This window comes from Equus przewalskii, chromosome 9, assembly GCF_037783145.1.
Source record: "Equus przewalskii isolate Varuska chromosome 9, EquPr2, whole genome shotgun sequence".
Taxonomy (NCBI): Eukaryota; Metazoa; Chordata; class Mammalia; order Perissodactyla; family Equidae; genus Equus; species Equus przewalskii.
Genome location: NC_091839.1, coordinates 21,604,301 through 21,619,057, shown reverse-complemented (window position 1 = coordinate 21,619,057; position 14,757 = coordinate 21,604,301). Strand labels below are relative to the sequence as shown.

Genomic DNA, 14,757 nt, shown 5'->3' with positions numbered 1-14,757 from the left:
TCTTTTCAGGATTACTTTGGCTGGTTGGAGTCTCCTGTTGTTCCATATAAATTTTAGGATCCTTTATTCTATTTCTGTGAAGACTGTTATGGAAATTCTTATTGGGATTGAATTGAATCTGTAGGTTGCTTTAGGTAATATGGGCATTTCATCTATGTTTGTTAATTTAACCCATGATCATGGAATATTTTTCCATTTCTTTTTATTCTTTGATTTCTTTCACTAATGTCTTATAGTTTTATGTGTGTGGGCCTTTCACCTCTTTGGTTAAATTTATTCCTAGATATTTTATTATATTTGTTGCGATTGTAAATAGGATTGTATACTTGAATTCTCTTTCTGCTAGTTCACTACTAGTATACAGAAATGCAACTGATTTTTGTATGTTGATTTGTACCCTGCCACTTTGCTGAAGTTGTTATTTTTAATACTTTTCTGGTGGATTGTTTAAAGTTTTCTATAGACAGAATCATGTCATCCAAAACCAGTGAGAGTTTTACTTCTTCCTTTCCAATCCGGATCCCTTTTGTTTCTTTTTCTTGCTTAATTGCTCTGGCTAATATCCAGTACTATGTTGAATAAGAGTGGTGAAAGTGGGCATCCTTGTCTTGTTCTTGTTCTCAGAGGAAGGGCTTTCAGTGTTTCACCATTAAATATGATGTTGACTATAGATTGGTCATATATGGCCTTTTTATCTTGAGGTAGTTTCCTTCTCTACTTATTTTATTGAGAATTTTTATTATATAAGGATATTGTATCTTGTCAAATTCTTTCTCTGCATGTATTGAGATGATCATGCGATTTTAATTCCTCATTTTGCTAATGTGGTGTACCACATTGATTGATTTACAGATATTGAACCATACCTGCATCACTGGAATAAATCCCACTTGATCATAGTTTATGATCCTTTTAATGTGTTGTTGTATTTGATTTGCTAAGATTTTTGCATCTATGTTCATCAGTGATATTGGCCTGTAATTTTCCTTCTTTGTGTTGTCCTTGCCTGGTTTTGGTATTAGGGTAATGTTGGCCTCATAGAATGAGTTGGGACATGTTCTGTCTACTTCAGTATTTTGTAATAGTTTAAAATAGTTAGGTATTAAATCTTTTTTGAATGTTTGGGAGAATTCACCGGAGAAGCCATCTGTTCTGGACTTTTGTTTTTTGGGGGGGCTTTTGATTACCGTTTCAATCTCTTTGCTTGCAGTTGGTCTATTCTGATTCTCTTAATTTTCTTGATTTAGTTTTGGAAAGTGGTATGATTCTAAGAATTTATCCATTTCTTCTAGGTTATCCAATTTGTTGGCATATAGCTTTTTGTAGTATTCTCTTATAATCCTGTGTATTTCTGTGGTATCCATGGTAATTTCTCCTCTGTCATTTCTAATTTTATTTATTTGAGTCTTCTCTCTTTATTTCTTAGTGATTCTGCCTAGGAGTTTGTCAACTTTGTGTATATTCTCAAAGAAATAGCTCTTAGTTTCATTGATCCTTTCTGCTCTTTATTAGTCTCTTATTTCATTTATTTCTGCTTTGATTTTTATTATTTTCCTCCTTCTATTGACTTTGAGCTTTGTTTGTTCTTCTTTTTCTTGTTCTTTTAGATGTTTTAGGTGTAGTTTAAGATTACTTATTTGAGATTTTTCGTTTGTTTGTTGAGGTAGGACTGTATTGCTATAAATTGCCCTCTTAGGACCGCTTTTGCTGTATCCCATAAGAGTTGGTATGCTCTGTTTTGATTTTCATTTGTCTCCAGGTATTTTTTGATTTCTCGTTTGATTTCTTCATTGATCCAGTGGTTGTTCAGTAGCATGTTGTTTAGTCTTCACATATGTGTGCCTTTCCCAGGTTTTTTCTTGTAGTTGACTTCCAGTTTCATAGCATTGTGATCAGAAAAGATGCTTGATATGATTTCAATCTTCCTAAATTTATTGAGTCTTGCCTTGTTTTCCAACATATGGTCTATCTTTAGAATGCTCTGTGTGCATTTGAGAAGAATATGTATTTTTCTGCTTTTGGATGAAATGTTTTATATTATCTGTTAAATCCATTCGGTCTAGTGTTTCATTTAAGGCCACTATTTCCTTGTTGAATTTCTGTGTGGATGATCTATCCCTTGACATAAATGGGGTGTTGAGGTCCTCTACTATTATTGTGTTGTTGTCAATTTCTCCTTGTAGGTCTCTTAATAGTTGCTTTATATACTTTGATGCTCCCATCTTAGGTGCATATATATTAAGTGTTATGTCTTCTTGGTGGAATGTCCATTTTATCATTATATAATGCCCATCTTTGTCTCTCATTATCTTTTTTATTTTTAATTCTGCTTTCTCTGGTAAAATTATGGTTACACATGATTCCTTTCGCTTGGGGTATCATCCTCCATCCCTTCACTCTGAGCCTATGTTTGTTTTTAGAGCTGAGATGTATTTCATAAAGCCAGCATATTGTTGGGTTCTGTTTTTTAATCCCTCCAGCCACTCTGTGTCTTTTTATTGGTGAATTCAGTCTATTTATATTTAGAGTGATTACTGATATTTCTGGGCATAATACTGCCATTTTATCTTTTGTTTTCTGATTGTTCTATATTTCCATTGTTTCTTTTCCCTTGTATTTCTGATTGCCGTTTCAGTTTGGTGGTTTTCTGTGATAGTTTTATCAATTTTCTCTTTATTTGTGATTTGTGACTCTGCTCCAATTTTTTGTTTTGTGATTATTGTGAGGTGTGCATAAAAGATCTCATAGATGAGACAGTCCATTTTCTGATAGCCTCTTATCTCCATTAGCCTATGCAGGTTCCATCCTTTTCCGGTTCCCCTTTCATATTTTTGTTGTCACAAATTATTCTTTTTTGTGTTGTGACTTTGTGACTAAATTGAAATGTGTACAGTTATTTTTGATGCTTTTTTCCCCTTTATATTTTATGTTATAATTAGTGTTTGCTAACCTATTCTGATAGTGAGCTGCAATTTTCTGATTTTGTCTGTCTATTTATCTCCTTGCTCAAAGCTTTGTAAACCTTTGTCTTTTTGTTTTAGGTAGGAGGGCTCCCTTCATCATCTCTTGCAAGGCAGGTCTAGTGGTGATAACTCTCTCAGCTTTTGTTTATCTTGGAAAGATTTTATTTCTCCATCATATCTGAAGGATAATTTCGTTAGATAGAGTATTCTTGGCTGATAGATTTTGTCTTTCAGTATTTTGAATATTTCATTCCATTCTCTCCTCATCTGTAAGATTTCTGCTGAGAAATCTACTGAAAGTCTGATGGGAGTTCCTTTTTAGGTTATTTTCCTCTCCCTTGCTGCCCTTCACCTTTTTTTTCTTTTGTCATTGACTTTTGACAATTTTAATATTATATGCCTTGGAAAAGGTCCTTTTGCATTGATGTAATTAGCAGTTCTATTGAATTTGTGTGCTTGTGTGTCCAGTTCCCTCCCCAGTTTTGGGAAGTTCTCAAGTATTATTTCTTTGAACAAGCTCTCTGCTCCTTTGTCCTTCTCTTATCCCTCTTGGATATCTATGATCTTTATGTTACTTTTCCTAATTGAGTTGGGTATTTATCAAAGAATTTCTTCATTTTTTAAAAATCTTAGTTCTCTCTCCTTCTCCACCTCAAGTGTTTCTAGGTTTCCATCTTTAAGTCACTAATTCTCTCCTCCATAAGGGCTACTCTATTTTTTAGGCTTTTTACATTATTTTTTAACTCATTAATTGTGTTCTTCATATCCAGAATTTCAGTTTGGTTATTTTTGAGCTTCAGTCTGTTTAGTGAATATTCCTTCTGTTCATTAATTTTATTCCTGAGACTATTGAACTGTCTTTCTGAGTTTTCTTGTAGTTCATTTATTTTTTTTTATGATAACTATTTTGAATTCTCTGTCAGTTAGATTGTAGTCTTCTCTGTTTATCATGGTGTTTGATGAATTGATCCTCTCCCAGCACATTTGTGGCAGTAATCACCTTTTCTTATTTGGGTACAGCTTTGGTTACTTTGGTCCTGGTCACCTAGGTCTCAGGTTCCTCCAGTGGTTCTCCTTGGGTTTGGATGCTGACATCCCATGCAGTGCCTTTGCTGCTGTTCCTGAGTTGTCTTGGGGTTCTAGTTGCACTGCTGCCATGGGTGCTGGGTTCACAGGTGTCACTGTCACTGGTGGGGTCTGGGGACCTGGGAATGTGTATACAGCCCCTGCTGCTGGTGGAGCTCATGTCTTGGTTGCCACCACTTGGGACTGGGTCACCAGTTCTACTGTGATCTTGTTGTTTCTGGTTGCAGATTCCCCTTGCTACCAATAGGGAGGGCAGGGTCTGTTTGTTCTGTTCCTGCCCCATCTGCACTTACTTGTGCTGGTTGGCTGCTCTGCCTTCATTCAGGCTGGGCTGCAGCTACTTAGCAGAGTGCCTTCATATGGGCTGGCCTGCTATGCTCAGCTCAGTGGGAAGTATTCACGTGAGTAGGGCTGCCATGGCATGGTGGGTGCTTCCATAGGGCAGGCTACTCCTGCTTCACAAGCATTCGTGCATGTGCCTGGCTTCCCCTACCTCCACTCACAGTCACATTGGCCACTGTTTGAGGATCTGCGACCTGGATCACTGCCTCCAGAGAGGGGTAAGGGGCCACGTTCCTCATTTCACTGCTTCTTGGGAGTCCAGTCCACCCACCTTCAGATGTATAGTTGCATGGATCTCTCAGGCATTCTGTTGTGCTGTGTAGGGAGTCCTTTTTTGGTTTATGGATGTCCATTTAGTTGTAACTTAGAGAGGAAACACAAAAGGAACAACTCACTCCACCATGATGATGATGTCACTCTCAGACTTTTATATGTCACCCACAACCTCCCTCCTATCACCTTTTTGACATCCATCCCATTGTGACCACTATTCCAGGGACTCCAATCTGACCGTCCTCAACTTCCATCACCCAAGCAAGCCACATCCTCTAAGACCCTCTTTTTCTTGCCCTATGTCCACTCCATTTCAAATATCTCAGCCCTTTTCCTGGGTCCTCTATGCGCCACACCATCACATGACCCAGCCTCAATTCTCAGGTGTCCTCAACTCCTCCATGAATCCAATTCACACCCTGCACCCTTTACACCCAACCCTATAGTCCCTGTCTCCTGGAATCCTTAGCTCACTCATGTCCACTACCTTCCCCAGCTCCCTCATATCTGGCACCTATTTTGCCTCCCACCTTGTACTCATTATCTCCTCCAGGTTCTGTCTCCTCTTGCCACACCCTAGATCTGCCTTGGACCACACTATACTTCCAAGATCAGCCTACCCCACACATATGCCCCTTCTTCGTCTATCACCATTTTTTTAACCCCTCAAAGACATTGTCTCCTGTAAATTTCACCAACCACAGACCATTAGTATTTTTTCCCAATAAACACCCATCCCCATTATCCCTTTCATTCCCATGAAAACTGCACCCCTCTTTCCCCAGAATCCAATATGCCCATACCCTTAACTTCCCTGCACATGTTGTCCCCTTGTGCCCTAAAAACTGATAATGTACTCTATGACATTTAATACTCTTTTGTCTTTTATCCTTCTGCTGTTTTCTTCTCCTGCACTCTCTAGCCGCCCCACCCCCACCCCAGGATCTCTGTGTCACCATCTTATCCATATGCCCCCCCTTCCCCTGTGCCTTCTCCTGCTGACTTTGCTCTGTCACACACCCATGCATGGTCACTCCCCCAAACACCCAAATTTTCCCACCAAATGTATCAACTTACAGTGGCAATGCTTACATCACTTTTTAAATGCTGCATATTATAAATATTGCTTTTGTAGGTTGCTGTAGGGTTAGAAGGATTATAAAGGGTGAAAACGGAAGGCACCCCTTTTTAGGCATCCAGAGGTGTGGAGACATAACAATTCTTCTGTGTAAGAACACGTTATTGAGATTCACACATGCTTAGTGACTGTGTGATTGTATGAAAAGGTATAACTGTGAGTTTGTGTGAACGTTGTGCATCATGCGTGTTTAAGAATATGATTGTGAATTTGTGTATGGTATGTTCATGAATGTTTATGAATGTGCAACTAACATGGTGTCCGTATGTGACTGTATGTGCATAAGTATGTGAGTGTATATGAGTGTGTATTTCACTGTGTGTGCCTGCACATGTGTATTTGCATCCATGTGTAAATGGGTTTTTGTGTGTTAGTAGTTTGGATTGTCCACAGTTGTTGCTCTAAACACCAACCTGAAACTTGGGGGTGACTGGATAGTGAATCTGGATTAAATTGTGGATTTGGGTATAGGAAAACTTAATCAATTTGAACTCCAATTTTTTTTTTAATTGTCAAAACAACAAGTGCTCCTTTTGCAAATTCAGCCAAAATAAGTGTAGAGAAGTATGGTAACCGTACAATGTTCTTAAAGTAAGTAAGTAGCATTGGCTTATCTGACAGTAATAAGAATGATAGAATTGGCCTGTTAAAGGATCTGATCCTGGTGCTTTTATGTGTGAAGGACTATTTCAGAACCTTTTCTCTTTTTTCACTGCATATTCTTCTGTGTCTACTTCCTATCACTAGAAGAGGTTAACAATGTTAAAGTATATTTTCCCACAATATTTCCATATAAATAGGGATTAAATTGTGCAAATGAGTCCAAATTAATTGACTATGATTTATGCAGTTGAGCTCAATGATTTTCAATGTAAATTATTTGCATCAAGTTGTTTCTTTTACTAGTACCTCATTCAAAATCATTCCTAGTTATTTTGTCTCATTCCATTTCTCTGCTAATAACTTAAATGATGGTTCAGTTCTCTGGAATGAATATTAGGCAAGAACTAGAGATTAGGCAGAAGAGCTTCTCAGGAAAGTGAAGAATCCAGTGAGACACACAGACTTGCAGCCAGTCCCTCACATGTCAGACATCAACATCTCCTGCTGCCTCCATGTGAGACCTTGTCTGCATTCAGAGATGATGGAAAAGAAAAATCCTCTAAAAAACACTCCAATAGTCTCCTAAGGAGCACTAACCAGAAACTTGTAATTGTTTTCGGTAATTAACAACTTGGAGAAATGTTTTCAATAATGTTCTGAGCTCCCAAGCCTGCACTCCCACTGTTGCTACAGATGAAATAATTGCAATTCTGAGGAGAGGGGAGGTCAGAGTCACAAAATTATATATCAGGGTCTGGATGCCTCCCTCCCACATACATTCTGGCCATAGTGACCATCACGTTGAGCCCACTGTCCTAGCAGCAGGAAGGAGTTGGGTAAGTATGTGCTATTTCAGTCTGAGAGGCAGTCTGTAAGGGAAGGAGGCATAGCAGGATTCTGCACAAACTATCCGGTCAGCAAAAGATTCTCTGGGTTTGAACCTGGTCTCATGCCAAAGCACACAGGAAGGAGAAATAATTGCTGAGGAAAGAGCTGAGCTACTAAGGAATGTTGGGGTGTCTTGCACACTACACCAATGTTTGATGCCTCCTAATGCAATGTTATGTAATCTTCACTGACAATGATTGTTGGTATTTAATGCAAGTAATAATGAAATGTGACTTTTAAGATGCTTAAGGATGTAGTTCTGAAATCAATCTGCTGTTATGACTACTTCACAGGAATCATAGACTAAATTTTCAGGATTACTAGAGGTGTGCTTATAATGAAGAGTACAATAAATCTACAGGAATCATCTGATCCTGCACAGAAAATATATCTGAATGGCAATTGCTTGAATAAAAATATTTTCTTTAACTCTGAGTGTATGATGCAATTAATAGAGATAGTATTTGTATCTCTTGAAAACATTGTAGTCTATTGATTATACTGAGGCTATTTTCCCTCTTAAATTTAGGGAAGGAACATTAAAGGAATAGTCAACATAATAATTACATGTTTTACACAGCAACTGTCTGGCTCGTATTGTCCTGTGTTCACCTGATTAAGAAATATTCTCATCAGTTGTAACGAATGTACCACTGTGGATTTTGTACACACTGTGAATATGTGTGAGGAGGCAGGGAATATATGTGAAATCTCTGTAACTTCTGCTCAATTTTGGTGTGAATCTAAAACTGATTTAAAAGATAAAGTCTATTAAACATATATATATATTCTCCTAACAATCCTAAAATCTACTACCTCAATTTATAAAATGCACAAGATTTCATGCCTTGCAAATGCTATTTTGTGTATATTGCATATTTTAATATCATTCACAAATGTTGCATCATTGTGAATAATTTTACTTAACTCAGGTATTAATAAACAAATACATATATTATCTGAAATTAATAATAATATACTTTCAACCCTACACTACTTTATCATGTATTGGTGTGTTATGTCCAAAATTTAAGGCATGATATGATTATTCAACAATTCCTGTGACTCTTGCCACTATACTTGTGTTCTTGACATAAATGCAAATGAGTCTTTCCATGACCCTCCTAATGTCAAGCCATTCTTATATTTATTACATGTAGCTTTTCATGGGTCAGCTTCCTGCAGCATTCTGCTGCCAGCAGTGCATCAAATGTCACTAAGATATCTAAAGCTTTACACATAGTTGATATTGGCATATAGAATAAATCTTTACAAATAAATGTAATCTTGTTATAATGAAATTGTAAAATACCACCAGTCTAAAATCAAATGACAAACTGTCAAATTAAAACTAAATATAGATCTGGATTATTTCATGAACACAGCTAACTAGATTTTTAATACAGCACAGTAGTTCAATGCTTTGTCTTTGATACCAGCTATTAAAATTAAATACAAAATACAGACCAGTGCTGAAAATTCCCTGAGCAGACAAAACCATATAAGACATGTAAGCAAAAATAAATCTAGCTTATTTCATAAACATAAGCCAAACTTAAGTTATTTCTTTTAAATGCCTCTGATAATTGTAAAAGAAACAAGCCATCTTCCTAAAAATGGTGCAAGATAATCACTTTTAACCAGTCCCCTGCTGTCCGGAAACCTCCATTGTAATAAAGTTAAACAACTCACTCATCTTTACTTTGTTAGCCATCCTGTAACATGGTCACGTCCCTAAGCTTCATATCAATCTTTGAATTTAAAAACTCTCAGTTTGCGAACTGATCTTCGATGCACAATAAACTCTTACTAAATATTATTTATTGATTTGGTGGTTTGAATTTTGCTATTTCTGGATTTTTGACGGAGCCCAACTGGTTTCAAGTCCCCATTCTTCCTTAAGCAGCAGATTTTGACAAATACTTAGCCTCTCTATGTGTACATTCTCCTCACCTTATAATTAAAATCACAGAAGTGTCTGCCTCACAGATTTCTGAAGAATGAAGAAGTTGCCATATGTACTGCCTTTCCAGGAGTGATTTCACATTATAAGTGCTCTTTAAAAGTTATACATTCAACCCTTGAAAACCTCTTAGTACAGAAAGAACATTAAGTATTTCTTAGTGAAACTAACGCTAAGTGCAGAATATTGGATTTCAGTTGATGCTATATGTATAACCTGTGCCCATTCAGGATCATCTACCTCAGAAGACAAGTATCAGTGACTGGGAGCTGACAAGATGGCCACGAGGGATCTGGCAATGGGAACGACCTTCTTAACACAGGCTATCATTGGAATCCTGGGCAATTTCTCTCTTTACCATTCTATTTTCCTTTACTTCAGTGGGTGCGGGTCGAGGTCCATAGATTTGATTCTTGAGCACTTGATTGCAGCCAACTCCTTGTTTATTCTCTATAAAGGAGCCCCCCCAGACAATGGCAGCTTTTGGGTTGAGACATTTCCTCAGTAGTTTTGGATGCAAATTTCTTTTCTATGTTCACAGAGTGGGCAGAGGTTATGTCCATTGGTAGCAGCTGCTTCTTGAGTATCTTCCAGGCCATCACCACCAGCCTCAGGAATTACAGCTGGACAGAGCTAAAATTGAAAGCTCCCAAATATACGAGCACCAGCAAATTCCTGTGCTGGATCCTCCACATACTAGTAGACACAATTTTTCCTATGTATGTGACTGGAAAGTGGAGAAACAAAAACATCACAAACAAAAAAGATTTTGAATACTGTTCATTATGACAAAACCAGAGACTCACTATCTGCAGCATTGCATCATTCCCTGACATTTTCTATTTGGGGCTCATGGTCTGGGCCAGTGGCTCCATGGTTTTCATCCTGCACAGGCAAAAAAGGAGGGTCCAACACATCCATAGGACCAACGTCTCCTCCAGATCCTCCCGAGTCGAGAGCTATGAAAACCACTCTTATTCTGGGTGAGCACCTTTGTCTATTTTTACACTCTTTCCTCCATCTTTCCAGTGTGGTTGGCTCTTTTTAACAATCCTAACTTGTTCCTGGTGAACACCTCTGCCATAATCACTCTGTGTTTCCCAACTGTCAGTCCCTTTCGGCTCACGAGCTGTGACTCCAGGGTATCCAGGCTCTGCTTTGCCTGAATAAGGAATACAAAATTTCCTCATCTAGGAGAAAAATGAAAATTGTGTTTTTGCACAATGTTCAGTTTATTCATTCATCCACCACAGAATCATCTGAGGCAGTCATATTACAAAAGAGTGGTGGTACACACACACACACACATTATATTATATTATATAATATTGCATATTATATGCACATGCATATTATAATATGCACATGCATATTATAAGTGTATGTGTGTGCATGCTCATGTGTGTATGCATATAAATCATATTATGGTTATTAATCATCAGGAAATAATATTGGAAAATTTTACATCCTTATGTAAAATTTAGAATTTAAAATAATACTAATTACAACAATAATAAATTGCTTGAACATAAAGTCTTTTTTTCTTTATTAATCTTTTTTATTTATTTTATTGCAGTAACAGTGGTTTACAAGATTATATAAATTTCCAGTGTACATCATTATATTTCTATTTCTTTGCAGATGACATCATGTTCACCACCCCAAAACTAATTACAATCCATCACCACACACATGTGCCTAGTCACCCCTTTCACCCACTCCCCTACCTCCTTCCCTGCTGGTAACCACCATCCAATCTCCGTCTCTATGTGGCTGTTTGTTGCTGTTTTTGTCTTCTACTTATGATTGAAATCATATGGTATATGATTTTCTCTCTCTGACTTATTTCACATAGCATAATACCCTAAAGGTCCATCCATGTTGTCATAAATGGCCAGATTTCATCATTGCTTATGGCTTAATATTCCATTGTGTATATATACCACCTCTTATTTGTCTATTTGTCATTTAATAGATACTTAGGTTTCTTCAAAGTATTGCTACTGTGATGGTACTGTAATGCTGCAATGGACATAGGGGTGTATGCATCTTTGTGCATTCGTGTTTTCATGATCTTTGGATAAATATCCAGCAGTGGAATAGATGGATCATATAGCAGTTCTATTCTCAATTTTTCTAAGAATCTCCATATTGTTTTCCATAGTGGCTACAGCAGTTTGCACTCCCACCAGTACTGCATGAGGGTTTCCTTCTCTCCACATCCTCTCCAACATTTGTTGTTTCCTGTCTTGCTAATTATAGCCATTCTGACCAGAGTGAGGTGATATCTCATTGTAGATTTGATTTGCATTTCCCTGTTAATGATGTTGAACATCGTTTCATGTGCCTGTTGGCCATCTGTATAACTTCTTCAGAGACATATCTGTTCAGATCTTTTGCTCATTTTTTAATTGGGTTGTTAGTTTTTTTGTTGTTGAAATGTATGAGTTCTTTATATATTTTGGATATTAACCCATTATCTCATATATGGTTTGCAAATATCTTCTCCCGATTGTTATGTTCTTTTCATTTTGTTGATGGTATCCTTTGCTGTGCAGAAGCTTTGTACTTTGATGTAGTCCCATTTGTTTATTTTTTCTATTGTTCCCCTTGCTGGGTCAGACATGGTACTTGAAAATATGCTGCTAAGACAGATATCAAAGAGTGTACAGCATATGTGTTCTTCTAGATGTCTAATGGTTTCAGGTCTTATATTCAAGTCTTTAACCCATTTTGACTTAGTTTTTATGTATGGTGTAAGATAATGGTCTACTTTCATTCTTTTGCATGTGGCTGTCCAGTTTTCCCAACATCATTTCTTGAAGAGACTTTCTTTTCTCTATTGTCTGTTCTTGGCCCCCTTGTAGAAAATTAGCTGTCTATAGATGTGTGGGTTTATTTCTGGGCTCTCAATCCTATTCTATTGATCTGTATGTCTGTTTTTATGCCAGCATCATGCTGTTTTGGTTACTATAGATTTGTAGTATATTTTGAAATCAGGGAGTGTGATACCTCCACCTTTGTTCTTTGTTTCTCATGACTCCTTTGGCTATTCTGGGTCTCTTGTTCCATATAAATTTTATTATTCTTTTTCCCATTTCTGTAGAAAATGTTGTTGGAACTTTGATAGAGATTGCACTGAATCTGTATATTGCTTTAGGTACTATGGACATTTTAACAATGCTAATTATTCCAACCCAAGAGCATGGAATATCTTTCCATTTCTTTGTGTCCTCTTCAATTTCTTTCAACAATGTTCTACAGTTTTCAGTGTACAGATCTTTCAGCTTTTTGGTTAAGTTTATTCCTTGATATTTTATTCTTTTTGTTGAAATTGTAAACTGGATTGTATTCTTAATTTCTATTTCTGCTATTTCACTGTTAGTGTATAGAAAACCAACTGATTTTTGTATGCTGATGTTGTATCCATCAACTTTACCATATTCATTTAATTCTAAAAGATTTTTCGTGGATTCTTTAGAGTTTTCTATATACAAAATCATGTCACCTGCAAATATTGACAGTTTCACTTCTTCCTTTACAACTTGGATCCCTTTTATTTCTTTTTCTTGCCTGATTACTCTGGGTAGGACTTCCAATACCATGTTAAATGAGAGTGGTGAAAGTGGGCATCCTTGTCTGGTTCCTCTTCTTTCAGGGATAGCTTTCAATTTTTCTCCATTGAGAACATTAGCTGTGGGTTTGTCACATATGGCCTTTATTATGTTGAGGTACTTTCCTTCTATACCCATTTTATTCAGAGTTGTTATCATAAATGGACGATCTATCTTGTCAAATGCTTTCTCTGTGTCTATTGAGATGATCATGTGATTTTTATTCTTCATGTTGTTAATGGGGTGTATTAAATAGCTTGATTTGCAGATGTTGAACTATCCCTGCATCCCTGGAACACATCCTACCTGATCATGTAGTATGATCTTTTTAATGTATTGTTCTATTCAATTTGTTAGTATTTTGTTGAGGATTTTTGCATTGATGTTCATCAGTGTTAATGGTCTTTAATTTGCGTATGTGTGTTTTCCTTGTCTCATTTTGTTATCATATGTTGGCTTGTAGAATGAGTTAGGAAGCTTCCCCTCCTCTTCAATATTTGGAAGACTTTGAGAAGGATAGGTATTAAGTCTTTGAATATTTGCTAGAATTCATGAGGAAAGCCATCTGGTCCTGAACTTTTATTTTTTGGGAGGATTTTGATTATGGTTTCTATCTCTTTACTGGTGATTGGTCTATTCAAATTCCCTATTTCTTCTTGATTCAGTTTGAAAGGTTGTATGATTCTTAGAATTTATCTGATTTGTTGGCATATGACTTCTCACAGTATTCTTTAATAATCTTTTGTATTTCTGAGGTGTCCATTGTAATTTCCCCTCTTTTGCACCTGATTTTATTTATTCGAGCCTTCTCTCTTTTTTTCTTTGTGAGTGTAGCTAAAGGTTTGTCAATTTTGATTATCTTTTCAAAGAAGCACCTCTTGGTTTCATTGATTTTTTTCTTTTTTTTCTTTTTTTGTTTTTTTTTTTTAAGTCTCTATTTCATTTATTTCTGCTGTGGTTGTTATTATTTCCTTCTTTTTTACAGATTTTGGGCTTTGTTCATTTTCTTCAGTTCCTTTACATGCACTGCCAGATTGTTTGAGATTTTTCTTGTTTGTTGAGGTAGGCCTATATTGATATAAACTTCCCTCTTAGAACCACTTTTGCTCTATCCCATAAATTTTGGCATGTCGTATTTTAATTCACATTTGTCTCCAGGTATTTTCTGATTTCTCCTTTGATTTCGTGACCTGAGCATTGTTCAGTAGCATTTTGTTTAATCTCCACATATTTGTCTTTTCTAATTTTCTTCCTGTAGTTGATTTCTAGTTTCATATTGTTGTGGTCAGAAAAGATGCTTGGTATTATTTCAGTCTTCTTAAATTTACTAAAACTTGTTTTGTGGCCTAATATGTGATCTCTCCTGGAGAATGTTACATGTGCATTTGAAAAGAATGCATATTCTGCGATATTTGGTTGGAAAATTCTCTAGGTATCTTCTAAGTCCATCTGGTCTTCTGGTCTTCCTTATTGGTCTTCTGTTCAGATGATGCATCAATTGGTGTAAGTGGAGTGTTAAAAGTCACCTACTAGTATTGTGTTCTATTTCCCATTTTATTTATGTTAATAATTGCTTTATATATTTAGGTGCTCCTGTGTTGCGTTTATAGATATTTACAGTGTTATGTCCTCTTGTTGCATTGTTCCCTTTATCATTATGTAGTGCCCTTCTTTATCTCACGTTACAGTTTTTGTTTTAAAGTCTATTTTGTCTCACATAAGTGTTGCTACCCTAAGTTTCTTTTCATTGTCATTTGCATGGAGTATCTTTTTCCATCCCTTCACTTTCAGTTTGGGAGTGTCTTTAGGTCTGAAGTGTCTCTTTTATGCAGCATATATATGGATCTTGGTTTTTTTTCTTTTATTTTTAAATCCAATCAGCCACCC

At 36.5% G+C, this 14,757-nt stretch overlaps 1 pseudogene; it reads left to right on the top strand.

The window, feature by feature from the left end:
• The first annotated feature begins 9,543 nt into the window (after positions 1 to 9,543).
• Positions 9,544 to 10,759, top strand: LOC103564671 (vomeronasal type-1 receptor 4-like; annotated as a pseudogene).
• Positions 10,760 to 14,757: the final 3,998 nt, after the last annotated feature.